At 47.1% G+C, this 26,973-nt stretch overlaps 1 long non-coding RNA gene across 1 annotated transcript in view; it reads left to right on the plus strand.

Annotated features, from left to right (window-relative positions):
* Nucleotides 1–26,973, plus strand: part of LOC311121227 — a 47,535-nt gene that overhangs the window by 5,186 nt on the left and 15,376 nt on the right. Inside the window, exon 2 of the long non-coding RNA XR_014612245.1 lies at nucleotides 2,622–2,709. This is a non-coding gene — a long non-coding RNA (uncharacterized lncRNA). The remainder of the gene's footprint in view (nucleotides 1–2,621; nucleotides 2,710–26,973) is intronic.

Here is a 26,973-nt window from a genome sequence, read left to right on the forward strand (position 1 = left end):
CTGGATGGATGATATGACGGACAGGACCGACCAGTTGGTTGATATGACAGACAGGACCAACCAGTTGGTTGATATGACGGACAGGACCAACCAGTTGGTTGATATAGAAAGACCAGTTGGTTGATATGACAGACAGGACCAACCAGTTGGTTGATATAGAAAGACCAGTTGGTTGATATGACAGACAGGAAGGACCAGTTGGTTGATATGACAGACAGGAAGGACCAGTTGGTTGATATGACAGACAGGAAGGACCAGTTGGTTGATATGACAGACAGGAAGGACCTGTTGGTTGATATGACAGACAGGAAGGACCTGTTGGTTGATATGACAGACAGGAAGGACCAGTTGGTTGATATGACAGACAGGAAGGACCTGTTGGTTGATATGACAGACAGGAAGGACCTGTTGGTTGATATGACGGACAGGACCAACCAGTTGGTTGATATGACAGACAGGACCAACCAGTTGGTTGATATGACGGACAGGACCAACCAGTTGGTTGATATAGAAAGACCAGCTGGATGGATGATATGACGGACAGGACCGACCAGTTGGTTGATATGACAGACAGGACCAACCAGTTGGTTGATATGACGGACAGGACCAACCAGTTGGTTGATATAGAAAGACCAGTTGGTTGATATGACAGACAGGACCAACCAGTTGGTTGATATAGAAAGACCAGTTGGTTGATATGACAGACAGGAAGGACCAGTTGGTTGATATGACAGACAGGACCAACCAGTTGGTTGATATGACAGACAGGAAGGACCAGTTGGTTGATATGACAGACAGGAAGGACCAGTTGGTTGATATGACAGACAGGAAGGACCTGTTGGTTGATATGACAGACAGGAAGGACCTGTTGGTTGATATAGAAAGACCAGCTGGATGGATGATATGACGGACAGGACCGACCAGTTGGTTGATATGACAGACAGGACCAACCAGTTGGTTGATATGACGGACAGGACCAACCAGTTGGTTGATATAGAAAGACCAGCTGGATGGATGATATGACGGACAGGACCGACCAGTTGGTTGATATGACAGACAGGACCAACCAGTTGGTTGATATGACGGACAGGACCAACCAGTTGGTTGATATGACAGACAGGACCAACCAGTTGGTTGATATGACGGACAGGACCAACCAGTTGGTTGATATAGAAAGACCAGCTGGATGGATGATATGACGGACAGGACCGACCAGTTGGTTGATATGACAGACAGGACCAACCAGTTGGTTGATATGACGGACAGGAAGGACCTGTTGGTTGATATGACAGACAGGAAGGACCTGTTGGTTGATATAGAAAGACCAGCTGGATGGATGATATGACGGACAGGACCGACCAGTTGGTTGATATGACAGACAGGACCAACCAGTTGGTTGATATGACGGACAGGACCAACCAGTTGGTTGATATAGAAAGACCAGCTGGATGGATGATATGACGGACAGGACCGACCAGTTGGTTGATATGACAGACAGGACCAACCAGTTGGTTGATATGACGGACAGGACCAACCAGTTGGTTGATATAGAAAGACCAGTTGGTTGATATGACAGACAGGACCAACCAGTTGGTTGATATAGAAAGACCAGTTGGTTGATATGACAGACAGGACCAACCAGTTGGTTGATATAGAAAGACCAGTTGGTTGATATGACAGACAGGAAGGACCAGTTGGTTGATATGGAAAGACCAGTTGGTTGATATGACAGACAGGAAGGACCAGTTGGTTGATATGACAGACAGGAAGGACCAGTTGGTTGATATGACAGACAGGAAGGACCAGTTGGTTGATATGACAGACAGGAAGGACCAGTTGGTTGATATGACAGACAGGAAGGACCAGTTGGTTGATATGACAGACAGGAAGGACCTGTTGGTTGATATGACAGACAGGAAGGACCTGTTGGTTGATATGACAGACAGGAAGGACCTGTTGGTTGATATGACAGACAGGAAGGACCTGTTGGTTGATATGACAGACAGGAAGGACCAGTTGGTTGATATGACAGACAGGAAGGACCAGTTGGTTGATATGACAGACAGGAAGGACCAGTTGGATGATATGACAGACAGGAAGGACCAGTTGGTTGATATGACAGACAGGAAGGACCAGTTGGATGATATGACAGACAGGAAGGACCAGTTGGTTGATATGGCAGACAGGGAAGACCAGACATAGTGCATGGAAAGAGTTGCCTGCTCCTTGTGCAAAGTTCAGTTTCAGGAGCACTGTATCATTAGCCTGGTCCCAGATCTGTTTGTGATATTGCCAACTTTATTGTTCATGTTTGTTATGACAATGAGTGAAGGCGTTAACATGATAGCACAAACTGAGTGGCACTCAGGCTACTGTGCTATCCATTCAATGATATGAACTCTAAGGAAGGGGGGACCAGAATAATGTCTGTGTTGGTGTTGGCCTTTGTACAAAGGATCACGCAACTTCTCCGAAATAGAATGACTTTGAACCTTGTAGTCATCGATTCTATTTCCATGTCAAACTCACCCAGGAATGACTGTTGTAGTCATCATCTATTTCTAACCCTAGCTCACTCTGGCCCGGCTCAGACAGTCATACATGCCTGCTCTCTCTTTCAGACGTGAAGGAAGGTGTACCAGAAGAAAGAGGCAGCGACCAGGAGGAGACCAAAGAACCGTCATACCAGCTGTGAGGTCTGAGGAAGAGGTAGGCCTAGTCATACTACAGTATACTAAAGCTGTGTCTGTCTTCCTGCTATGTCCTATTGCTTCCTGCTATGTCCTATTGCTTCCTGCGATGTCCTATTGCTTCCTGCTATGTCCTATTGCTTCCTGCGATGTCCTATTGCTTCCTGCTATGTCCTATTGCTTCCAGCGATGTCCTATTGCTTCCTGCTATGTCCTATTGCTTCCTGCGATGTCCTATTGCTTCCTGCTATGTCCTATTGCTTCCTGCGATGTCCTATTGCTTCCTGCGATGTCCTATTGCTTCCTGCAATGTCCTATTGCTTCCTGCTATGTCCTATTGCTTCCTGCTATGTCCTATTGCTTCCTGCTATGTCCTATTGCTTCCTGCTATGTCCTATTGCTTCCTGCTATGTCCTATTGCTTCCTGCTATGTCCTATTGCTTCCTGCTATGTCCTATTGCTTCCAGCGATGTCCTATTGCTTCCTGCTATGTCCTATTGTATTGCATCAGTTCAGGTACTTGAGGAGTGTTGTCTTGGAGCTGCCTGTAATCGTTTCAACCCCTCCACTGTCCATTGGAACAGAGTTGGGTTGGGATCGGTAACCTCACTCCTCAGCTTGAAATGTCTCTATCAAATGCTAGCTTTTCGGTGGCGTAGCTGGCTAAGACATTGCCAAGAGGACGCTCAGGTGTTTTGTGAGAAAAGGAAGGAAAGATCAAGGACTGGTAAGGACTTGTGAGAGAGGTCGATGTACTGTGAAGCCTGTTACTCCAGCAGTACTGGGGAAGGGTCTCAGTCATGAGTAATGATGTGGTGTTAATCACCAGCAGTCTGTCTGTGTGGCAGACAGTGGGACTGTTAAATGGGTTATCAGTACCTACCTGTTAGGTACACCCCAGGTGGTTTGGGAAAGGAGCCAGGTTAACTTTTATTCATGAATAACATGTTTGTCTTTAGGCTACTGAATAGGTGGTTCAGAGGGGGCAGCCATTAGTGCTGAGTGATTGGGGGGAGGGGAGTAGACTGTTGGCCTTGTCCCTGGAGAATAGACTGTTGGCCTTGTCCCTGGAGAATAGACTGTTGGCCTTGTCCCTGGAGAATAGACTGTTGGCCTTGTCCCTGTAGAGTAGACTGTTGGCCTTGTCCCTGTAGACTAGACTGTTGGCCTTGTCCCTGTAGAGTAGACTGTTGGCCTTGTCCCTGTAGACTAGACTGTTGGCCTTGTCCCTGTAGAGTAGACTGTTGGCCTTGTCCCTGTAGACTAGACTGTTGGCCTTGTCCCTGTAGAGTAGACTGTTGGCCTTGTCCCTGGAGAATAGACTGTTGGCCTTGTCCCTGGAGAATAGACTGTTGGCCTTGTCCCTGGAGAATAGACTGTTGGCCTTGTCCCTGGAGAATAGACTGTTGGCCTTGTCCCTGTAGAATAGACTGTTGGCCTTGTCCCTGTAGAGTAGACTGTTGGCCTTGTCCCTGGAGAATAGACTGTTGGCCTTGTCCCTGGAGAATAGACTGTTGGCCTTGTCCCTGGAGAATAGACTGTTGGCCTTGTCCCTGTAGACTAGACTGTTGGCCTTGTCCCTGTAGAGTTAGTAGAGTAGACTGTTGGCCTTGTCCCTGTAGACTAGACTGTTGGCCTTGTCCCTCTAGACTAGACTGTTGGCCTTGTCCCTGTAGAGTAGACTGTTGGCCTTGTCCCTGTAGAGTTAGTAGAGTAGACTGTTGGCCTTGTCCCTGTAGACTAGACTGTTGGCCTTGTCCCTGTAGAGTTAGTAGGGTAGACTGCTGAGTGGATACACAGACAGAAGTAGTGCTACTGTCCCCTATACTGCTGTCCCCTATACTGCTGTCCCCTATACTGCTGTCCCCTATACTGCTGTCTCTTATACTGCTGTCTCCTATACTGCTGTCCCCTATACTGCTGTCCCCTATACTGCTGTCTCCTATACTGCTGTCCCCTATACTGCTGTCCCCTATACTGCTGTCTCCTATACCGCTGTCCCCTATACTGCTGTCCCCTATACTGCTGTCTCCTATACTGCTGTCTCCTATACCGCTGTCCCCTATACAGCTGTCCCCTATACTGCTGTCTCCTATACTGCTGTCCCCTATACTACTGTCCCCTATACTGCTGTCCCCTATACTGCTGTCTCCTATACTGCTGTCCCCTATACTGCTGTCCCCTATACTGCTGTCCCCTATACTGCTGTCCCCTATACTGCTGTCCCCTATACAGCTGTCCCCTATACTGCTGTCCCCTATACCGCTGTCTCTTATACTGCTGTCCCCTATACAGCTGTCCCCTATACTGCTGTCCCCTATACTGCTGTCCCCTATACTGCTGTCTCTTATACTGCTGTCTCCTATACTGCTGTCTCCTATACAGCTGTCTCCTATACCGCTGTCCCCTATACCGCTGTCCCCTATACCGCTGTCCCCTATACTGCTGTCTCCTATACTGCTGTCTCCTATACTGCTGTCTCCTATACTGCTGTCCCCTATACCGCTGTCTCCTATACTGCTGTCTCCTATACTGCTGTCTCCTATACTGCTGTCCCCTATACTGCTGTCCCCTATACTGCTGTCCCCTATACTGCTGTCTCCTATACTGCTGTCTCCTATACTGCTGTCTCCTATACTGCTGTCTCCTATACTGCTGTCCCCTATACTGCTGTCTCCTATACTGCTGTCTCCTATACTGCTGTCCCCTATACTGCTGTCTCCTATACTGCTGTCCCCTATACTGCTGTCTCCTATACTGCTGTCTCCTATACTGCTGTCTCCTATACTGCTGTCCCCTATACTGCTGTCCCCTATACTGCTGTCCCCTATACTACTGTCCCCTATACTGCTGTCCCCTATACTGCTGTCCCCTATACTACTGTCCCCTATACTACTGTCCCCTATACTGCTGTCCCCTATACTGCTGTCTCCTATACTGCTGTCCCCTATACTGCTGTCCCCTATACTGCTGTCTCCTATACTGCTGTCCCCTATACTGCTGTCCCCTATACTGCTGTCCCCTATACTGCTGTCCCCTATACTGCTGTCTCCTATACTGCTGTCCCCTATACTGCTGTCCCCTATACTGCTGTCTCCTATACTGCTGTCCCCTATACTGCTGTCCCCTATACTGCTGTCCCCTATACTGCTGTCTCCTATACCGCTGTCCCCTATACCGCTGTCCCCTATACCGCTGTCCCCTATACTGCTGTCCCCTATACTGCTGTCCCCTATACTGCTGTCCCCTATACTGCTGTCTCCTATACTGCTGTCCCCTATACTGCTGTCCCCTATACTGCTGTCTCCTATACTGCTGTCCCCTATACTGCTGTCCCCTATACTGCTGTCCCCTATACTGCTGTCCCCTATACTGCTGTCCCCTATACTGCTGTCCCCTATACTGCTGTCTCCTATACTGCTGTCTCCTATACTGCTGTCTCCTATACTGCTGTCTCCTATACTGCTGTCCCCTATACTGCTGTCTCCTATACTGCTGTCCCCTATACTGCTGTCCCCTATACTACTGTCTCCTATACTGCTGTCTCCTATACTGCTGTCTCCTATACTGCTGTCTCCTATACTGCTGTCCCCTATACTGCTGTCCCCTATACTGCTGTCCCCTATACTGCTGTCTCCTATACTGCTGTCTCCTATACTGCTGTCTCCTATACTGCTGAATCAGAGATCAGACACTCCAACTCACTAGAAGGCAGCATGTGGTTTTGCATTGGAACATGAATGGCTCTGTATTCATACAGCTTGTGCTTTCACAGCTGCGTGCACATCGTGTCGTTCAGTGTATTGGATGGTACAGCTTTGCACAAAAATAATTTGCATCTTTTGTCTTTTGTTCAACTTCAGAACTGTAATTAGCTTGTGTGTCAAGGCGGGGGGGTCACTAGTTCTGGGGACCCATGCGCCTGCCATCAGTCTTTTTTTAAATTTTTATGTAAGAAGTTATTTTGACAGTAACTCTCCAGAAAGTCATTCAGCCACCTTTCTAATTTCCATATGTACTAGGAAGCTGTGTGTGTGTGTGTGTTTCTTGGGCTTCAGGAATGTGACTGAAAAAGTGCCTCAGGCCTTGAAAAATACAACATGTAACCGATTGAAAGTAAGGGGATATCTGTGAACGAAATGTTGTGGTCAAGGCTAAAATGGCGCCAGTGTAATGAGTGGAGCTTACTCAGGTGTTCAAAAAAGCCTATCAGACCGAGAGCCTAATGCCTCTTAGGTAGTTCTTTATGAGTTTTAGTTGAGAAAACGATCTCTCCAGGTACAGGGATGGTAAAAACTGCTTGATTGCCGTAGCAACATCAGGGAAACTGGGCATAAGGGAGTGGTGCTTCAAATACAGCCGTTCCGCAAACATCTTTAATTGAGCCTCTCGTTCTCCTTAACTGCCGGCCTCAACACGTTACGGAAAGAGATTAACTGTATAGGAAGCTCTGGGGACAGATCGTCTGGATACTGGACAGCTAATAAACTGGCAGATGCAAACAAGTAGCCTAGTGTTTAACAGCATTGGGCCAGTAACTGAAAGGTCGCTGGTTCGAATCCCCAAGCCTACTAGGTGAAAAATCTCCCGATGTGCTCTTGAGAAAGGCTCATAAACCTAATTGCTCCTAGAAGTCGCTCTGGATAAGAGCGTCTGCTAAATGACTAACATGTAAATCTTTAGTGGACAGTTATTGAGGGCTTCTAGGAGCAATTAGGTTTATGAGCCTTTCTCAAGAGCACATCAGGAGATTTTTCGTTCATATTGGTGAACCGGCGTTTTTAGTTATGTGGTTGCGATATCAACAGTCCCTTATAGCTGGTAAATGTAGGCATGCATCATTTAAGACTTGGCAATACTTAGTATAGAAAACAGTCGGGCCCTGGACCTAGAAAACAGTCGGGCCCTGGACCTAGAAAACAGTCGGGCCCTGGACCTAGAAAACAGTCGGGCCCTGGACCTACAGGCCTGGACTTTTGGTGCAGGTATAGCCAACTAGCGCAAAAATAATATTGCAATATATTTTTGGGTTATCACTAGCAGGCTGTAGGCCTCTACGTAGAAAACAGAGAGACAAGCACATACACAGTCTTCCTTCTCAGAGAAAGACAAGCACAGACACAGTCTTCCTTCTCAGAGAAAGACAAGCACAGGGTGTAGTGCACCTGCGCCTTCCTTCTCAGAGAAAGACAAGCACAGACACAGTCTTCCTTCTCAGAGAAAGACAAGCACAGGGTGTAGTCCACCTGCGCCTTCCTTCTCAGAGAAAGACAAGCACAGACACAGTCTTCCTTCTCAGAGAGAGACAAGCACAGACACAGTCTTCCTTCTCAGAGAAAGACAAGCACAGACACAGTCTTCCTTCTCAGAGAAAGACAAGCACAGACACAGTCTTCCTTCTCAGAGAAAGACAAGCACAGACACAGTCTTCCTTCTCAGAGAAAGAAAGACAGAGAGAGAAGCAGCAAGGAGGACTTCAGGGGAGTCTCTCAAGGTGAAGCAGCAAGTGTAATAGTGTTGCTCCCGTCCCTCTCCTCGCCCCTACCTGGGCTTGAACCAGGGACCCTCTGCACACATCGACAACAGTCACCCTCGAAGCACCGTTACCTAACTAGCTAGCCATTTCACACCGGTTACACAAGGAGGATTTCAGGAGACCAGGGGAGTCTCTCAAGGTGGATTTAATTTACCTTAAATATTGCAGCCAATTTGTGTAGGCTATTAGCCAGACAAAACCCGCTGAGTTCAACAATATATAGTGGCTGAATTTATCCTCAAGCCGACAACTTTTTTCCTCATTGTTGATGTATATATATATTTTTTAAATAGCAGCTAAATACCGTAGCCTATATAGCTGTAGACAGCAGGCTACACTGCATAATGAAACTATCCCTAGTAAGATAGTGTTTTGAGGGTGGACTGACTGTCCCCTGTAGCTCATTTGGTAGAGCATGGTGCTTGCAACGCCAGGGTTGTGGGTTCGATTCCCACGGGGGGCCAGTATGAAAAATTTATGCACTCGCTAACTGTAAGTCGCTCTGGATAAGAGGGTCTGCTAAAATGACTCAAATGTAATGTAAAAAAATTATTATTTTGCATTAATAAATTGGTTTTACGCACAACAACATTCTATCCAAGCTGGGAGAGAGCGTGAGGACGGCTCATGTCATGCAGGTTCAGGTAGCTTCTTTATACAGGACAGTTGTATATTCCAAAAAATCTATTGGTAGCTGATTAGGATGTTGTTGCATCAAACATGAATTTGGCCTGTCATATTTGGCCCCTATATGAATTTGGCCTGTCATATTTGGCCCCTCTGTATTTGTATTTGTATTAATTAGGGATCCCCATTAGCTGCTGCCAAGGCAGCAGCTACCCTTCCTGGGGTCCAAACATATTAAAGCACTTACATTACATATAAAACAAAATATAAAACAGTACATCATATGACATTATTACACCACTACATATCTACAATACAAAATGTTTAATACCACCATACAACAATATCACAATGTGTGCAGTGTGCATGTGTCTGTACCTTTGTGTGTGTCTCTTCACAGTCCCCGTTGTTCCATAAGGTGTATTTTTACCTGTTTTTTAAATCTGATTCTACTGCTCTGTGACTTTGGCCTGCCATATTTGGCCCCTGTGTGACTTTGGCCTGCCATATTTGGCCCCTGTGTGACTTTGGCCTGCCATATTTGGCCCCTGTTTGACTTTGGCCTTCCCTTGGAGAAGCCAAGGGGAATCAATTTTGCCCTCAAATCTTTCTTACTTTTTTCTCCATATTTGGTCATTTGTAGCTCTTGCGGCTCATATCTGAGCCAGAGAAGGATATGGTGGAAGGAGAAAAAGGGATGTGAGTCATTTGAGCAGCATGAGCTCACTGAGGATGAGAGATAGAGAGAGAGGATCCTTCCTTCCCAAATTAACTGCCATTGAGACTGAGTCTTGCTGTCTATAGTCTAAAGACAATCAAATCAAATCAAATGTTATTTGCCACATGCCCGCCGAATACAACAGGTGTATACATTACAGTGAAATGCTTACTTACAAGCCTTTAACCAACAATGCAGTTTAAGAAAAAAATAAAAATAGCAAATAAATAAATAGCAGCAGGAAAATAAAACAGTAGGAAGGTTATATACAGGGGGGACACCGGTACAGGGTCAATGGGGGTACCGGTGCAGAGTAAATGGGGGTACCGGTACAGGGTCAATGGGGGTACCGGTACAGAGTAAATGGGGGTACCGGTACAGAGTCAATGGGGGTACCGGTGCAGAGTCAATGGGGGTACCGGTACAGAGTCAATGGGGGTACCGGTGCAGAGTCAATGGGGGTACCGGTGCAGAGTCAATGGGGGTACCGGTACAGAGTCAATGGGGGTACCGGTGCAGAGTCAATGGGGGTACCGGTGCAGAGTCAATGGGGGGTACCGGTACAGAGTCAATGGGGGTACCGGTACAGAGTCAATGGGGGTACCGGTGCAGAGTCAATGGGGGTACCGGTACAGAGTCAATGGGGGTACCGGTACAGAGTCAATGGGGGTACCGGTGCAGAGTCAATGGGGGGTACCGGTACAGAGTCAATGGGGGGTACCGGTGCAGAGTCAATGGGGGTACCGGTGCAGAGTCAATGGGGGCACCGGTACAGAGTAAATGGGGGCACCGGTACAGAGTAAATGGGGGTACCGGTACAGAGTCAATGGGGGTACCGGTACAGAGACCTGAGGATGGAAATGTTTAGTTCCAGTTAGCTTTGTAAACACTGTAAACTGTAGAATGAGTGACTGTCACATAGTTTCTATCTTTCAGAGTTGGCAATGGCAGCCCACTCCGTGTTCATGGTGGATATTGACATGGGGGATGTCTTTTTGATATGGTAGCGAGGAAATTACATATATTGCTTTAAATGAATATGATAGCTTCAGGCTTCACACTAGAGGTCTGATTCAGAGATGCGGTAGGAAAACTGGGACTTCCGTGTGTCCTCAATCATTCATTGGAGTATAGCCCTAGTAGAAGAGGAGGGGGAGGGAGGGCTGACTGAGAAGGAGAGGGAGGGAGGGCTGACTGAGGAGGAGAGGGAGGGAGGGCTGACTGAGGAGGAGAGGGAGGGAGGGCTGACTGAGGAGGAGAGGGAGGGAGGGCTGACTGAGGAGGAGAGGGAGGGAGGGAGGGCTGACTGAGAAGGAGAGGGAGGGAGGGCTGACTGAGGAGGAGAGGGAGGGAGGGAGGGATGACTGAGGAGGAGAGGGAGGGAGGGCTGACTGAGGAGGAGAGGGAGGGAGGGAGGGCTGACTGAGGAGGAGAGGGAGGGAGGGCTGACTGAGGAGGAGAGGGAGGGAGGGAGGGAGGGCTGACTGAGGAGGAGAGGGAGGGAGGGAGGGCTGACTGAGGAGGAGAGGGAGGGAGGGAGGGCTGACTGAGGAGGAGAGGGAGGGAGGGAGGGCTGACTGAGGAGGAGAGGGAGGGAGGGAGGGCTGACTGAGGAGGAGAGGGAGGGAGGGAGGGAGGGAGGGCTGACTGAGGAGGAGAGGGAGGGAGGGAGGGAGGGAGGGAGGGAGGGAGGGCTGACTGAGGAGGAGAGGGAGGGAGGGAGGGAGGGAGGGAGGGAGGGCTGACTGAGGAGGAGAGGGAGGGAGGGAGGGAGGGCTGACTGAGGAGGAGAGGGAGGGAGGGCTGACTGAGGAGGAGAGGGAGGGAGGGAGGGAGGGAGGGCTGACTGAGGAGGAGAGGGAGGGAGGGAGGGAGGGAGGGAGGGAGGGAGGGAGGGAGGGAGGGCTGACTGAGGAGGAGAGGGAGGGAGGGAGGGCTGACTGAGGAGGAGAGGGAGGGAGGGAGGGCTGACTGAGGAGGAGAGGGAGGGAGGGCTGACTGAGGAGGAGAGGGAGGGAGGGCTGACTGAGGAGGAGAGGGAGGGCTGACAGAGGAGGAGAGGGAGGGAGGGCTGACAGAGGAGGAGAGGGAGGGAGGGCTGATTGAGGAGGAGAGGGAGGGAGGGCTGACTGAGGAGGAGAGGGAGGGAGGGCTGACAGAGGAGGAGAGGGAGGGAGGGCTGACTGAGGAGGAGAGGGAGGGAGGGCTGACTGAGGAGGAGAGGGAGGGAGGGCTGACTGAGGAGGAGAGGGAGGGAGGGAGGGCTGACTGAGAAGGAGAGGGAGGGAGGGCTGACTGAGGAGGAGAGGGAGGGAGGGAGGGCTGACTGAGGAGGAGAGGGAGGGAGGGAGGGCTGACTGAGGAGGAGAGGGAGGGAGGGAGGGCTGACTGAGGAGGAGAGGGAGGGAGGGAGGGAGGGAGAGCTGACTGAGGAGGAGAGGGAGGGAGGGAGGGAGGGAGGGAGGGAGGGCTGACTGAGGAGGAGAGGGAGGGAGGGAGGGAGGGAGGGCTGACTGAGGAGGAGAGGGAGGGAGGGAGGGCTGACTGAGGAGGAGAGGGAGGGAGGGCTGACTGAGGAGGAGAGGGAGGGAGGGAGGGAGGGAGGGAGGGCTGACTGAGGAGGAGAGGGAGGGAGGGAGGGAGGGAGGGAGGGAGGGAGGGAGGGAGGGAGGGAGGGAGGGAGGGAGGGAGGGAGGGAGGGAGGGAGGGCTGACTGAGGAGGAGAGGGAGGGAGGGAGGGAGGGAGGGCTGACTGAGGAGGAGAGGGAGGGAGGGAGGGCTGACTGAGGAGGAGAGGGAGGGAGGGCTGACTGAGGAGGAGAGGGAGGGAGGGCTGACTGAGGAGGAGAGGGAGGGCTGACAGAGGAGGAGAGGGAGGGAGGGCTGACAGAGGAGGAGAGGGAGGGAGGGCTGATTGAGGAGGAGAGGGAGGGAGGGCTGACTGAGGAGGAGAGGGAGGGAGGGCTGACAGAGGAGGAGAGGGAGGGAGGGCTGACTGAGGAGGAGAGGGAGGGAGGGCTGACTGAGGAGGAGAGGGAGGGAGGGCTGACTGAGGAGGAGAGGGAGGGAGGGAGGGCTGACTGAGAAGGAGAGGGAGGGAGGGCTGACTGAGGAGGAGAGGGAGGGAGGGAGGGATGACTGAGGAGGAGAGGGAGGGAGGGCTGACTGAGGAGGAGAGGGAGGGAGGGAGGGCTGACTGAGGAGGAGAGGGAGGGAGGGAGGGCTGACTGAGGAGGAGAGGGAGGGAGGGAGGGAGGGCTGACTGAGGAGGAGAGGGAGGGAGGGAGGGAGGGCTGACTGAGGAGGAGAGGGAGGGAGGGAGGGCTGACTGAGGAGGAGAGGGAGGGAGGGAGGGCTGACTGAGGAGGAGAGGGAGGGAGGGAGGGAGGGAGGGCTGACTGAGGAGGAGAGGGAGGGAGGGAGGGAGGGAGGGCTGACTGAGGAGGAGAGGGAGGGAGGGAGGGAGGGAGGGCTGACTGAGGAGGAGAGGGAGGGAGGGAGGGCTGACTGAGGAGGAGAGGGAGGGAGGGCTGACTGAGGAGGAGAGGGAGGGAGGGAGGGAGGGAGGGCTGACTGAGGAGGAGAGGGAGGGAGGGAGGGAGGGAGGGAGGGAGGGAGGGAGGGAGGGAGGGCTGACTGAGGAGGAGAGGGAGGGAGGGAGGGAGGGCTGACTGAGGAGGAGAGGGAGGGAGGGAGGGCTGACTGAGGAGGAGAGGGAGGGAGGGCTGACTGAGGAGGAGAGGGAGTGAGGGCTGACTGAGGAGGAGAGGGAGGGCTGACAGAGGAGGAGAGGGAGGGAGGGCTGACAGAGGAGGAGAGGGAGGGAGGGCTGATTGAGGAGGAGAGGGAGGGAGGGCTGACTGAGGAGGAGAGGGAGGGAGGGCTGACAGAGGAGGAGAGGGAGGGAGGGAGGGAGGGCTGATTGAGGAGGAGAGGGAGACTGGAGGGCTGACTGAGGAGGAGAGGGAGGGAGGGAGGGAGGGCTGACTGAGGAGGAGAGGGAGGGAGGGCTGACTGAGAAGGAGAGGGAGACTGGAGGGCTGACTGAGGAGGAGAGGGAGACTGGAGGGCCACAGGAGAACGTTTTAACTAAACAGGCAGCCAAATACCTTCAGGTTATCTCTTGAAAAACCTGCCTTACGATTTAATTTAGAATAACCTGTTTGTTATACCCTCATGTTTGATCACTGTTTACTATAGGATAACATAGTTTTTTCCCAATGGTCAACACAAGCATTCTAAAACTGTGATCCACATACATTTGGTATCCTTATGCTGGGCATACACGACTTCTAAAATCTTATCAACTTGGACGTGCTCACGTTTCACAATTTCCTTGTCCAAAATCGTATATTCCGTTCATCCTCAACTCCAGGCTCGTGGGTGCTCACATTACCCCATGATTCCCTAGTTGATCCTGCCCTGCGTGACGCAGATATAATATTGGTGGAGTTCCTTTTGCATGGCCCGGTGCCCCGGGTGGGTGGAGATTTCACTTAAGGACCAATGGAATGGTCTAAAATGAGCAAACTCTGCCCAACCGGGGCACTGGGCCATGTAAAACAATCTTGCCCATTGAAAAGGCAGCGGTGTTCTCTCCACAGCTCCATCACCTCGGTCCACACAGTGTTGTTGTTGCTCTCCACCAATCTGTCTCCATCACCTCGGTCCACACAGTGTTGTTGCTCTCCACCAATCTGTCTCCATCACCTCGGTCCACACAGTGTTGTTGCTCTCCACCAATCTGTCTCCATCACCTCGGTCCACACAGTGTTGTTGCTCTCCACCAATCTGTCTCCATCACCTCGGTCCACACAGTGTTGTTGCTCTCCACCAATCTGTCTCCATCACCTCGGTCCACACAGTGTTGTTGTTGTTGCTCTTCACCATTATTGTTTAGGTTTCATATGCTGAATGCTCATTGGCAGCAATCATTGCCCAATCGCGTCGCAGCACTGCTCATACTACAACATTTTAGTCATTTAGCAGACGCTCTTATCCAGAGCATAATAATTGTTTTATTTTTCATACTGGCCCCCCGTGGGAATCAAACCCACAACCCTGGCGTTGCAAACACCATGCTCTACCAACTGAGCTACATCCCTGCCGGCCATTCCCTCCCCTACCCTGGACGAATTGTGCGCTGCCCCATGGGTCTCCCGGTCGCGGCCGGCTACGACAGAGCCTGGATTCGAACCAGGATCTCTAGTGGCACAGATAGCACTGCGATGCAGCACCTTAGAACACTGCGCCACTCGGGAGATGCACAACCCACATTTCTGACTTCAGAAACATTATCGGGACATCCGACCAGGGGTCTGGAGTACAGAACAGCCATCATCGGTGTGTCCTTCACCCGCTCAAACTACGCCAGTCCCGACGCACTGACCCTAGCCCAAGTTCATAGGATTTCACCCCGATAAGGAACATTAGTTTGGGATGGCAAAAAACGTGTGGTGTTTGCCTTGCATTACTTTTGTTGACCCATATGTCAGCATACTACATGAATTGCTAACACTCTTTACTGTTGTCCTAGCAGCACCTCTGATTGGCTAACACTCTTTACTGTTGTCCTAGCAGCACCTCTGATTGGCTAACATTCTTTACTGTTCTCTAAGCAGCACCTCTGATTGGCTAACACTCTTTACTGTTCTCTAAGCAGCACCTCTGATTGGCTAACACTCTTTACTGTTGTCCTAGCAGCACCTCTGATTGGCTAACACTCTTTACTGTTCTCTAAGCAGCACCTCTGATTGGCTAACACTCTTTACTGTTGTCCTAGCAGCACCTCTGATTGGCTAACACTCTTTACTGTTGTCCTAGCAGCACCTCTGATTGGCTAACACTCTTTACTGTTGTCCTAGCAGCACCTCTGATTGGCTAACACTCTTTACTGTTGTCCTAGCAGCACCTCTGATTGGCTAACACTCTTTACTGTTGTCCTAGCAGCACCTCTGATTGGCTAACACTCTTTACTGTTCTCCTAGCAGTACCTCTGATTGGCTAACACTCTTTACTGTTGTCCTAGCAGCACCTCTGATTGGCTAACACTCTTTACTGTTGTCCTAGCAGCACCTCTGATTGGCTAACATTATTTACTGTTGACCTAGCAGCACCTCTGATTGGCTAACATTATTTACTGTTGTCCTAGCAGCACCTCTGATTGGCTAACACTCTTTACTGTTGTCCTAGCAGCACCTCTGATTGGCTAACATTATTTACTGTTGTCCTAGCAGCACCTCTGATTGGCTAACATTATTTACTGTTGTCCTAGCAGCACCTCTGATTGGCTAACACTCTTTACTGTTGTCCTAGCAGCACCTCTGATTGGCTAACATTATTTACTGTTGTCCTAGCAGCACCTCTGATTGGCTAACATTATTTACTGTTGTCCTAGCAGCACCTCTGATTGGCTAACACTCTTTACTGTTCTCCTAGCAGTACCTCTGATTGGCTAACACTCTTTACTGTTGTCCTAGCAGCACCTCTGATTGGCTAACACTCTTTACTGTTGTCCTAGCAGCACCTCTGATTGGCTAACATTATTTACTGTTGACCTAGCAGCACCTCTGATTGGCTAACATTATTTACTGTTGTCCTAGCAGCACCTCTGATTGGCTAACACTCTTTACTGTTGTCCTAGCAGCACCTCTGATTGGCTAACACTCTTTACTTCAAATGTTCCCTAGCAGTTTACGTTTTTTTTTTTTCTCCAACAGACAACGTGTTCATTCTATACTGTATCAATGATTCACATACGTTTTGCATTCAGACTTGTTGACCTACATCTTGTTGACCTACTGTATGCGTCAGCATACTGTCTGAGTCTGACCGCTGCCTGCTCTTCCTCGCACCACAAACCTTTCCTGCCATTGTGGATGTCTTTTCGATATCGTAGGAGCCCTATGGGTCCTGGTCAAAAGTTGGGCACTATTTAGAGAATAGGATTTCACTTCAAACGTTTTCTCTATAACTCTTCTCTCTCCACTTCAAACGTTTTCTCTATAACACTTCTCTCTCCACTTCAAACGTTTTCTCTATAACTCTTCTCTCTCCACTTCAAACGTTTTCTCTATAACTCTTCTCTCTCCACTTCAAACGTTTTCTCTATAACTCTTCTCTCTCCACTTCAAACGTTTTCTCTATAACTCTTCTCTCTCCACTTCGAAAGTTTTCTCTATAACTCTTCTCTCTCCACTTCGAACGTTTTCTCTATAACTCTTCTCTCTCCACTTCGAACGTTTTCTCTATAACTCTTCTCTCTCCACTTCAAACGTTTTCTCTATAACTCTTCTCTCTCCACTTCAAACGTTTTCTCTATAACTCTTCTCTCTCCACTTCAAACGTTTTCTCTATAACTCTTCTCTCTCCACTTCAAACGTTTTCTCTATAACTCTTCTCTCTCCACTTCGAACGTTTTCTCTATAACTCTTCTCTCTCCACTTCAAACGTTTTCTCTATAACTCTTCTCTCTCCACTTCAAACGTTTTCTCTATAACTCTTCTCTCTCCACTTCAAACGTTTTCTCTATAACTCTTCTCTCTCCACTTCAAACGTTTTCTCTATAACTCTTCTCTCTCCACTTCAAACGTTTTCTCTATAACTCTTCTCTCTCCACTTCGAACGTTTTCTCTATAACTCTTCTCTCTCCACTTCAAACGTTTTCTCTATAACTCTTCTCTCTCCACTTCAAACGTTTTCCAGCCTGTCAGTTTAGACTCTGAGACACATTCTTTTAATACAAGCTGGGCCCACAGAAGTAGCAGGAATAGGTGAAATCCTAACAGGATTAAAGATGGCTTTAAGGGAGGATGCTGCTGACTTTAATGATAGCACGGTGTTGATAATCTGATTACCTTTAGCTTGACGTTACACAAGGGTTACGTCCCAAATGGCACCCTGTTCCCTACATAGTGCACTAGTTTTGACCTGGGACCGTAGGGCTCTGGTTAAAGATAGTGCACTAAATAGGGGATAAAGGTGCCTTTTTGGGAATCACACAAGGCCTGGTGGTGCCTGCTGCATATCCATCCACAGCTCTCTCTGTCCGGAGGGCTAGATCCATCCTGTTACCTTACCAGTCTGTCTCTAGCTTCATTTGGTTTCTTTTTTTGGGGGGGGGGGGGGCAGGCTCGATCGGATGCTAAAACAGTTTGTACTGCTAAACCTTGAATCGAGGCATATAATAATAATATGCCATTTAGCAGACGCTTTTATCCAAAGCGACTTACAGTCATGCGTGCATACATTTTTAGTGTATGGGTGGTCCCGGGGATCGAACCCACTACCTTGGCGTTACAAGCGCTGTGCTCTACCAGCTGAGCTACAGAGGACCACAATAACTTCTATACAGTATAATAATAATAATAATAATAATAAACATAATTTACTTTTATGTAGGCTATAACCTATATGTGTATGCTAAATAAACACAATAGATAAACATTGTTACTTTTAATATTTTCTTATTATCTTAATCCATAACTTCTATACAGTATTAACAAACATCATCATTTACTTTTGTAAACATACATAATAAATCAACACAATAGTTAATAACAACCCAGGCATTGTTACTTTTGATAACTTCTCTCTTAAATCAAAAAACGAAATATTGTATTTCTGTTATAAATATTTATCAAAGCCACGATGATTGATATAGATTTTTATAGAGGAATAAATATGACTACATCTCAGCTTGGTTTGCCAATCTCACTGTACTTCCACGTTGTATTACAGTCCTACTTCCATGTTTAAATATGAAAAGTGGTTTTCTGCTTTTGGAGACTACAGTCTCACACGTCTCCTCATCAAGTACAACAACACAGTAGTATTTAATCACGGCATGGTTCCTCAAAATATGAAGGAGAATTATATTTTTTATTCCTATTCTCAAAGGGACGACAGTTAACAAAGGACTAGATCCTCTCTCAACCCGACTAGCACAGCAGCAGTCTCAAGCAGTGAACTCAAGAACATTTGCATCCCAAATGGCACCCTATTCACTATAAAGTGCACTAGTTTTGACAAGGGCCCAGGTCATCTATAGAGAATAAGGTGCCATTTGGGGACGCACGCAAGAACTCTCAAAATGCTTTAATCAGCTCTCACTTCATTTCAAGATGTCATCTAGCCTGGCGGCCGCAGCACCAGGTTGAGGAGAGATTTGTTTGAGATGTTTGCTTTTACACTTTTTAAGTCATCCAAGTGGATCTCTTGTCAACAATTAAACCTAAAGCACGATTGACAAGAGCAATTAGTCAAAGGATCCTCGTTAAGGAGACTAAAGCCAAGGACGAGGAGATTATCTGCTTTCTTTAATAAGGAGAATCATTTTATTAAGGGTTTGATTGCGTTCTAGTTTTACTTGTCCAACTCCTGATTACTGTGTTAGACTGCATTAGAAGCAGTTTCAGCGGCTTTTCACCGTTCAGACTTTGAGGGAAGCAGATTGAGTAAAGATTAGACGCTGAGATTAGAGAGTGGTGTGGAAAACACCAGCCTGTTTAATTTGGTGCCTTACTGTTTGTCTCAGTGTCAGAACAGATTGGTTCATCACTGTCTTTTTGTCTCAGTCTCAGAACAGATTGGTTCATCACTGTCTTTTTGTCTCAGTCTCATAACAGATTGGTTCATCACTGTCTTTTTGTCTCAGTCTCAGAACAGATTGGTTCATCACTGTCTTTTTGTCTCAGTCTCAGAACAGATTGGTTCATCACTGTCTGTTTGTCTCAGTCTCAGAACAGATTGGTTCATCACTGTCTTTTTGTCTCAGTGTCAGAACAGATTGGTTCATCACTGTCTTTTTGTCTCAGTCTCAGAACAGATTGGTTTATCACTGTGTTACTGTTTGTCTCAGTTCACCCACTGGTTGTGTCTATCCAATCTTTTATCAATAGTGCACTACGTGCTTTTCCAACGGTGCTAATCCAATGACATTCAGAGACTTGTCCCGAAGCCACTTCTGCGTTGTCTTGGCTGTGTGCTTAGGGTTGTTGTCCTGTTGGAAGGTGAACCTTCGCCCCAGTCTGATGTCCTGAGCGCTCTGGAGTAGGTTTTCATCAAGGATCTCTCTGTACTTTGCTCCGTTCATCTTTGCCTTGATCCTAACTAGTCTCCCAGTCCCTGCCGCTGAAAAACATCCCCACAGCATGATTCTGCCACCACCATGCTTCACCGTAGGGATGGTGCCAGTTTCCTCCAGACGTGACGCTTGGCATTCAGACCAAAGAGTTCAATCTTGATTTCATCAGACCAGAGAATCTTGTTTCTCATGGTCTGAGAGTCTTTAGGTGCCTTTTGGCAAACTCCAAGCGGGCTGTCATGTGCCTTTTACTGAGGAGTGGCTTCCGTCTGGTCACTCTACCATAAAGGCCTGATTGGTGGAGTGCTGCAGAGATGGTTGGCCTTCTTGAAGGTTCTCCCATCTCCACAGAGGAACTCTAGAGCTCTGTCAGAGTGACCGTCGGGTTCTTGGTCACCTCCCTGACCAAGGCCCTTGTCCCCTGATTACTCAGTTTTGCCGAGCGGCCAGCTCTAGGAAGAGTCTTGGTGGTTCCAAACTTCTTCCATTTAAGAATGATGGAGGCCACTGCTTTCTTGAGGACCTTCAATGCTGCAGAAATGTTTTGGTACCCTTCCCCAGATATGTGCCTCGACACAATCCTGTCTCAGATCTCTACAGACAATTCCTTCGACCTCATGGCTTGGTTTTTGCTCTGACTTGCACAGTCAACTGTGGGACCTTTATATAGACAGGTGTGTGCCTTTCGAAATCATGTCCGTATGTCCAAATCAGTATAAAAAATGTATGCACTGACTAACTCTTAAGTCGCTCTGGATAAGAGCGTCTGCTAAATGACTAAAATGTCAATGTAATGTCCAATCAATTGAATTTACCACAGGTGGACTCCAATCAAGTTGTAGAAACATCTCAAGGATGATCAATGGAAACAGGATGCATCTGAGCTCAATTTCGAGTGTCATAGCAAAGGGTCTGAATACTTATGTAAATAAGGTATTTCTGTTTTTTTTATGTAATACATCTGCAAGAATTTATAAAATCATTTTTTCGCTTTGTCATTATGGGGTATTGTGTGTTGATTGCTGAGGATGATTATTTTTTTATTCCATTTTAGAATAAGGCTGTAAACGTAACAAAATTTGGAAAATGTCAAGGGGTCTGAATACTTTCCGAAAGGCACTGTATAACATCCTCCACTCTTCTGGGAAGGCTTTCCACTAGATGTTGGAACATTGCTGCGGGGACTTGCTTCCATTCAGCCACAAGAGCATTAGTGAGGTCTTGACAAACCATTTCTGTATGGACCTCGCTTTGTGCATGGGTCATTGTCATGCTGAAACAGGAAAGGGCCTTCCCAAAACTGTTGCCACAAAGTTGGAAGCACAGAATCATCTAGAATGTAATTGTATGCTGTAGCGTTAAGATTTCCCTTCACTGGAACTAAGGGGCCTAGCCCGAACCATAAAAAACAGCCCCAGACAGTTATTCGTCCTCCACCAAATTTTACAGTTGGCAATATGCATTCAGGCAGGTAGCGTTCTCCCGTCATCCGACAAACCCAGATTAGTCAAATGGTGAAGCGTGATTCATCACTCCATAGAACGCGTTTCCACTGCTCCAGAGTCCATTGGCGGCGAGCTTTACACAACTCCAGCCGACGCTTGGCATTGCGCATGATGTTCTTAGGCTTGCGTGCGGCTGCTCGGTCATGGAAACACATTTCATGAAGCTCCCGACGAACAGTTATTGTGCTGACGTTGCTTCCAGAGGCAGTTTTGAACTCGGTAGTGAGTTTTGCAACCGAGGACAGCCTTCAGCACTCGGCGGTCCTGTGAGCTTGTGTGGCCTACCATTTGCGGTTGAGCCGTTGTTGCTCCTAGACGTTTCCACTTCACAATAACAGCACTTACAGTTGACCGGGGCAGCTCTAGCAGGGCAGAAATGACTTGTTGGAAAGGTGGCATCCTATGAAGGTCCCACGTTGAAAGTCACTGAGCTCTTCAGTAAGGCCATTCTACTGCCAATGTTTGTCTATGGAGATTGCATGGCTGTGTGCTTGATTTTATACACCTGTCAGCAACGGGTGTGGCTGAAATAGCCGAATCCACTAATTTGAAGGGGTGTCCACATACTTTTGTATATATATATATATATAGTGTATCTTAATGTGGCCTTTTGAACAGTGTCTCAACGTGACCTCAGGGGTGGCAGTACGGATCAGGGCTGCTTCCTTCGTGGGACTAAAGTGTTTCCACAGTTGAACCAATGGTTGTTACAGACTTTAGCTTTACTTCTGGGAGGTGCTTGGTGCTTGATAATAGATTTTACCACGTTTAGACACTAAATATAGTGCTAATAATTGGTGATGATGATTCCTTATTACTGAAAATTCCCCCCTTTTCCCAAATTAATTAAAACTATCATTGTATCCTCTGAAAATAAAGTATAGTGCTGCGAATTAGCATTAACCCTGACCTCTTAGTGCTGCTGGGTCAGAGTTCACCGGCTGATTCATCTAGGATTAGGGAGACGCTAGCTCCACGCTAACGGCACTGAATCTGCTTCCCAAATGGCACCCTATTATATAGTGCACTACTTTTGACCAAGACCCACAGGGGGTGCTCTGCACTACTTTCAACCGAGCCCTATGGCCTCTGGTCAAAAGTAGTGCACTATATGTGAATAGGGTGCCATTTGGGAAGCAGATTCAGTTAGGAAAAAATAGGACTGGTGCCCTATTGGCTGCCACATACAATGACAGATGCCAGGCCTTAGTCCGCTTAGCCCCAAACTTAGCAAATTGGATTAATAGAGATGTGTTTCTTTTGTTAAAACACAAAGCAAATATTGACCTGTCAATGCAGTCTACAGGGATCAGAGGGGAAAGCCCTATTGCTAACAACACAGTCTACAGAGATCAGAGGGGAAAGCCCTATTGCTAACAACACAGTCTACAGGGATCAGAGGGGAAAGCCCTATAGCTAACAACACAGTCTACAGGCATCAGAGGGGAAAGCCCTATTGCTAACAACACAGTCTACAGGGATCAGAGGGGAAAGCCCTATTGCTAACAACACAGTCTACAGGCATCAGAGGGGAAAGCCCTATTGCTAACAACACAGTCTACAGGGATCAGAGGGGAAAGCCCTATTGCTAACTACACAGTCTACAGAGATCAGAGGGGAAAGCCCTATTGCTAACAACACAGTCTACAGGGATCAGAGGGAAAAGCCCTATTGCTAACAACACAGTCTACAGGCATCAGAGGGGAAAGCCCTATTGCTAACAACACAGTCTACAGGCATCAGAGGGGAAAGCCCTATAGCTAACAACACAGTCTACAGGGATCAGAGGGGAAAGCCCTATTGCTAACAACACAGTCTACAGGCATCAGAGGGGAAAGCCCTAGTGCGTTAACACTGATTGAGTTATTATGCTGTTGTTATTTATATATACTGAACAAAAATATAAACGCAACATGAAACAATTTCAAAGATTTGACTGAGTTACTGTTCATGTGAGGAAATCAGTTAATTGAAATAAATGCATTAGGCCCTAATCTATGGATTTCACATGACTGGGAATACAGATATGCATCTGTTGGTCACAGATACCTTAAACATGGGCCTCACAATGGGCCTCAGGATCTCATCACGGTATTTCTGTGCATTCAAATCACCATCGATAGAATGCAGTTATGTTCGTTGTCCATAGCTTATGCCTGCCCATACCATAACCCCACCGCCACCATGGGGTACTCTGTTCACAACGTTGACATTAGCAAACCGCTCTCCCACACGACGCCATACACATGGTCTGCGATTGTGAGGCCGGTTGGATGTACTGCCAAATTCTCTAAAACAACGTTGGAGGTGGCTTATGGTAGAGAAATGAACATTCAATTCTCTGGCAACAGCTCTGGTGGACATTCCTGCAGTCAGCATGCCAATTGCACGACATCTGTGGCATTGTGTTGTGTGACAAAACGGAACATTTTAGAGTGGCCTTTTATTGTCCCCAGCACAAGGTGCACCTGTGTAATGATCATGCTGTTTAATCAGCTTCTTGATATGTCACACCTGTCAGGTGGATGCATTTTCTTTGCAAAGGAGAAATGCTCACTAACAGGGGATGTAACCAAATTTTGTGCACAGCATTTTTGAGAAATAAGCTTTTCAGCTTGTGAAACATGGGACCAACACTTTACACATTGCATTCATATTTTTGTTCAGTTTATTTATAAGTATGTGAAAAGTTTGCTCCCAATAATTGAATGGGTAAACACCAATGTTTCGCACACACGGGTTAGTCATCATCTCTCTAACTCATACTTTAGTGGTCAATATACCTCCCGAGTGGTGCAGTGGTCTAAGGCGCTGCATCGCAGTGCTAACTGTGCTACTAGAGATCCTGGTTCGAATCCAGGCTCTGTCGTAGCCGGCTGCGACCGGGAGACCCATGGGGCGGCGCACAATTGGTCCAGGGTAGGGGAGGGAATGGCCGGCAGGGATGCAACGCCAGGGTTGTGGGTTCGTTTCCCACGGGGGGTATAAAAAAATTATGTATGCACTCACTAACTGTAAGTCAATCTGGATAAGAGCGTCTGCTAAAATGTAAAAAAAAATATGGCAAAAAACATTGACAGTTATACAATTCAGGACTGTGACCTTACCAGAAGCAGGGTTTATCTGAATATTACAGGGTAATAAAATAGTTTGATATGTTTGTTTGCTTCTAAGGGTTTATTCTTTAGGAGCTAAAGCCGATCACGGTTCGAGAGGGAAGGCATTGAGGTATTTTTCATATGAAAAAATAAACCAGATTAGTCCTACAGTAATATGTTAAAGATCTCAATTGTAAAATATGTGTGGTGAGAAGCCACAGCAGGGGTTAAGAGAGCAGTCAGCTTTTTTAGAAAAGCTTCAAATCGTTTAATATAGCTTATACTCCACTAATGCTCTCTCTTGTCACCAAGCCTCTGCAACCCAAATGGCACCCTCACCCTATTCCCTATGGGCTCTGGTCAAAAGTAGTGCACTATATAGGGAATAGGGTGCCATTTGGGACACATCCCTGTTATCATTCCTCTGTTGGTCAACAGTAAGATCATGGAGAAGCCAACATTAAAAAACACAATGATTTATTGGTAAACAAAATGTAATCGTTAGAAAGATTAGACAAACATACAGATGTAAGATCTTAATTTGAGCCAGTTTGCTACAGCAGGAAAATTATCCTGCAGCAAACAGGAATTGTGAATTATTATTATTAATGGAAATTTGTGAAGGGGTTGATACATTTTTCAAAAAAAAAAGGGAAAATCAGGTCTGAAATTTCTAAGTGGAAATTACAGACTTCAGAAGCCTTTTTAAACCTCAAATACACTACATGTTTTAAATGTGTTCCATTGCAGGAAAGTTATCTTGCAACAGGGGTGGTGAAATTAAGATCCTACATCTGTATCCAACATTTAGGAATGAAAAATGTGCTGTGTTAACAACTTGACTGGATATCAAAACTGTAGTTTCTATCAGATCCCTACTTATTGGTTATTTTAATCATGATAACATTTAAACACAAAAGAAAGGATCGGACTGAAACAACTTTTTGGGTGAGAGATCAAATCTTACCGTAGAAAGCCTAGACATAGGCTACGTACCAACATTCCAGAATGAAAGACATGCTGCATTTCCAACTTGGCTACATATTCAAACTCTTAGCTCTGTCTCTGATATAAGGAATTGATTTAAACGCCTCTTATAAGACCAGTGGTAAGTGTTAGTCTTATTACACTGCACAATGGAGGAGAAATGAGGGCTGGTGAATGCCTGGGGAGAATCATCACAGGGTATTAACTACAGGAGAATCATCACAGGGTATTAACTACAGGAGAATCATCCCAGGTTATTAACTACAGGAGAATCATCACAGGGTATTAAGTACAGGAGAATCATCACAGGGTATTAACTACAGGAGAATCATCACAGGGTATTAACTACAGGAGAATCATCACAGGGTATTAAGTACAGGAGAATCATCACAGGCTATTAAGTACAGGATAATCATCACAGGGTATTAAGTACAGGAGAATCATCACAGGGTATTAACTACAGGAGAATCATCACAGGGTATTAACTACAGGAGAATCATCACAGGGTATTAACTACAGGAGAATCATCACAGGGTATTAAGTACAGGAGAATCATCACAGGGTATTAACTACAGGAGAATCATCACAGGGTATTACGTACAGGAGAATCATCACAGGGTATTAAGTACAGGAGAATCATCACAGGGTATTAAGTACAGGAGAATCATCACAGGGTATTAAGTACAGGAGAATCATCACAGGGTAATCATCATAGGGTATTAAGTACAGGAGAATCATCATAGGGTATTAAGTACAGGAGAATCATCACAGGGTATTAAGTACAGGAGAATCATCACAGGGTAATCATCATAGGGTATTAAGTACAGGAGAATCATCATAGGGTATTAAGTACAGGAGAATCATCACAGGGTATTAAGTACAGGAGAATAATCACAGGGTATTAAGTACAGGAGAATCATCATAGGGTATTAAGTACAGGAGAATCATCCCAGGGTATTAAGTACAGGAGAATCATCACAGGGTATTAAGTACAGGAGAATCATCACAGGCTATTAAGTACAGGATAATCATCACAGGGTATTAAGTACAGGAGAATCATCACAGGGTAATCATCACAGGGTATTAAGTACAGGAGAATCATCACAGGGTATTAAGTACAGGAGAATCATCACAGGGTATTAAGTACAGGAGAATCATCACAGGGTATTAAGTACAGGAGAATCATCACAGGGTATTAAGTACAGGAGAATCATCACAGGGTATTAAGTACAGAAGCAAAGTGTTATGGGTTGAAAAGAGAATGTAAATGACCATTTATAGCAGAGTTTCAGTTTCAAGTTGGAAGTTTTATAAGTCGTATGTACGGGATGGGCGTGGTATACATCGTCCAACGAAATGCTTACTGGCAGGTTCCTTCTCGACAATGCAACAACAATAGCAAATAATAAAAGATAAGAATGCGAACATAAAGTAAATGTCTCAGTAGAATAGAATAGACATTTTTAGCATCAGTATAATACAGGAAGTAACAATTAGTATAATACAGGAAGTAACAATTAATAGTCCAATATTTCCATGTGTATTGGGGAAGGGGGGGGGGGGGGGGGTCAATGTATAAACTGAGCAGGATAATAAGTCTGGTAGCAGCAGTTGTGATGTGTGTGTGTAGCGTGAATGTACACAGAGTGTATAAAACATTAGGGACACCTTCCTAATATTGAGTTGCACCCCCCCTTTTGCCCTCAGAACAGCCTCAGTTCGTCGGGG

Source organism: Coregonus lavaretus (assembly GCF_964263955.1).
Source record: "Coregonus lavaretus genome assembly, contig: HAP1_SCAFFOLD_3280, whole genome shotgun sequence".
NCBI lineage: Eukaryota > Metazoa > Chordata > Actinopteri > Salmoniformes > Salmonidae > Coregonus > Coregonus lavaretus.